Here is a 2912-nt window from a genome sequence, read left to right on the forward strand (position 1 = left end):
TCTCTCTTTGTTTCTTAATGAGTCTTGCTAATGGTTTGTCAATTTTGTTTATTTTTTCAAAAAACCAGCTTTTAGCTTTGTTGATTTTTGCTATGGTCTCTTTAGTTTCTTTTGCATTTATTTCTGCCCTAATTTTTAAGATTTCTTTCCTTCTGCTAACCCTGGGGTTCTTCATTTCTTCCTTCTCTAATTGCTTTAGGTGTAGAGTTAGGTTATTTATTTGGCTTTTTTCTTGTTTCTTGATGTGAGCCTGTAATGCTATGAACCTTCCCCTTAGCACTGCTTTTACAGTGTCCCATAGGTTTTGGGTTGTTGTGTTTTCATTTTCATTCATTTCTATACATATTTTGATTTCTTCTATGATTTGTTGGTTATTCATAAGCACGTTATTTAGCCTCCATATGTTTGAATTTTTAACAATTTTTTTCCTGTAATTGAGATCTAATCTTACTGCACTGTGGTCAGAAAAAAAAATATGGAACGCTTCACGAATTTGCGTGTCATCCTTGCGCAGGGGCCATGCTAATCTTCTCTGTATCGTTCCAATTTTAGTATATGTGCTGCCGAAGCGAGCACTGTCGTGTGCTTTTACCTTTTCCAGTCTTCCATAACGTGCCTGATGCTTACCTGTGGAGATGAATTACATGTGCTTCTGATAATAGTAAACATGTCAGGTTAAAAATCAGTCACATACCAGGGAAACAAAAGCACTTTTTGGAAGTAGAGTTCATTTCTTCACATTATTGACATAATGAGACTTTTAGGGTAACATTTTAGGCTTATTTTGCTTCACAAATTCAGTACACTGTGGCTTCCTTGCCCTTCTTTAGGACCTTTTTTAACACGGGTAACATTGCGACAAAAAGTCAGTTATTTTTTCATTTGGAAGTATTAATAAAATTCATGGTCCAAAACTGCAATTGTGTTTGCACCAACCTAATAAATGAAAGAAGTTCCATTATATGTTTATCATTAAAGATATGCATCATAATATTTATGTGCAGAAATCAGTCTGTCAATGATTGACTGACAGCTACCTCAAGGCTGAGACATAACTTCCTTCAAGAAAGTATGTGATTACTTATTCATTTATCACTTTTTATTATTAACTAGGGATGCTCATTGATTTTGCCTCTAGGTAAATACACAGAAAGAAACTCAGTGTTAATCACTCCTCTGCTTGGTTGATCCTTTTATGTCCTTAAGACAAAAGACTAAATAAAAAGGAAGACGTTATGCTTTGATTCATAGGTCAAGGCTCACTTTTTTGTTCTCTGGAAACAATTTCAAAGCTATGAAGTCATCGGTAGAGACAACTCTGCCTCCCTATAGTACACACCTGTCAATGCAGGAGATGTAACAGACATAGGTTCAATCCCTGGGAATCCCTCCTCCTTTGGAAGAGGAGATGGCAACCCACTCCAGAATTCTTGCCTGAAAAATCCCATGGACAGAGAAGCCTGGTGGGCTATCATCCATGGGGTGGCAAAGAGTCAGACACCACTGAAGCAACAGCACACTCACATTGAAGAATTTACTATGCACTAAATAAATGGCAACCCACACCAGTATTCTTGCCTGGAAAATCCCATGGATGGAGGAGCCTGATGGGCTACAGTCCATGGGGTCGCAAAGAGACAGACATGACTGAGCGACTTCACTTTCACTTTCAAATACTGCTCTAAGTTATTTTCAAGCTTAAATGATTTAATCACCAAGGCAACCTCAGGAAGCACTGTTGTTCCCATCTTAAGAATAAGGAAACTGAGACACAGAAAAGGCATGTGACTCCAGCATTGCTTCCCTCATAGAGTGAAAGGCTGAACTGGTACTCACATAGGCTGCTTACAGATTTTATAATAATCAATATCAAATTTTAGTTTCAAATTTCCCTGAGATGTTGCAGGGCACTATGTATATCCTGTATGGAATGTAGAGTTAGTGCCTATAACTTAGTCTGTTTGTTTTCCATACTTGATTATTAGGTTTGGTCTGACTCCATGCCTTTCTTTGGATCAAACTGAATATTCTGACATCTTAAATCAAATGTCATTGGCATTAAATTTTACTCTTCTTCAACTCTCTGACAGAGAAAATTACATGGATTTTATCAGGAATTATACAAGCAACTATTGGCTTGGTGATGTTCATGTTACAATATAAACTTCCTAAATTATCTTACCAAAAAATAATACTTGTGTTTAACTACTAATTCAGCAACAAGTTTTTTCTCATTATTCTCATGAAGACTTATGCATGCAGAAGAGGTACAAAATTGAAAGCACACATTAATTTTCAAATATATATATATAGGGTGTATTTGAAAACTTTAATTTCACTGGATAAAAATTAAAATAGATCTTCACTTTCAAATTTTGAGAAGTTTGTGATTTAGAAATAGAAAATTGAATGATATTTATAGCAATATATCAATTATGCTTTAAATTGCAATGTATATGTTAGTTTTAGGATATGAGGACTGAAAAAAATTATCAAAACTATATATAGTTTCCTTGCACGATGGAGTCCCTTGCAAGATGGCAGAGTAGAAGGACGTGTGCTCAACTTCTCCTGTGAGAACTCCAAAATTGCAACTAGCTGTTGAACAACCATCAACAGGAGAATGTTGGATCCCACCAAAAAATAACAGCCCATATCCAAGGACAAAGGAGAAGCCCTAACAAGAGGGTAGGAGGGGTGAAATCATGTTTAGAATCAAACCCCATACCTCCCAGAGATGCTCAGAGGGCACAAACAAAACCTTGTACACACCAGGACCCGGAGGCCCCACAGAGACTGAGCCAGACCTGCTTTGAGTATTTGAATCTCTCCTGTTGAGGCCCAGGCCAGCAGTGGCCCACCATGGGGACAGGGGCTCTGGCTGCAGCAGACCTGGGACAGGTAGCATATGG

The 2912-nt window shown here is 37.4% G+C and overlaps 1 non-coding gene across 1 annotated transcript; it reads right to left on the minus strand.

Annotated features, from left to right (window-relative positions):
* Positions 1 to 469: 469 nt before the first annotated feature.
* Positions 470 to 576, minus strand: LOC122422433. Its single transcript, XR_006263831.1, has one exon. It is a non-coding gene; the product is annotated as a U6 spliceosomal RNA (small nuclear RNA).
* Between the last annotated feature and the right edge of the window lie 2336 nt (positions 577 to 2912).

The sequence above is a fragment of the Cervus canadensis genome, chromosome 19, assembly GCF_019320065.1.
Source record: "Cervus canadensis isolate Bull #8, Minnesota chromosome 19, ASM1932006v1, whole genome shotgun sequence".
Lineage (NCBI taxonomy): Eukaryota > Metazoa > Chordata > Mammalia > Artiodactyla > Cervidae > Cervus > Cervus canadensis.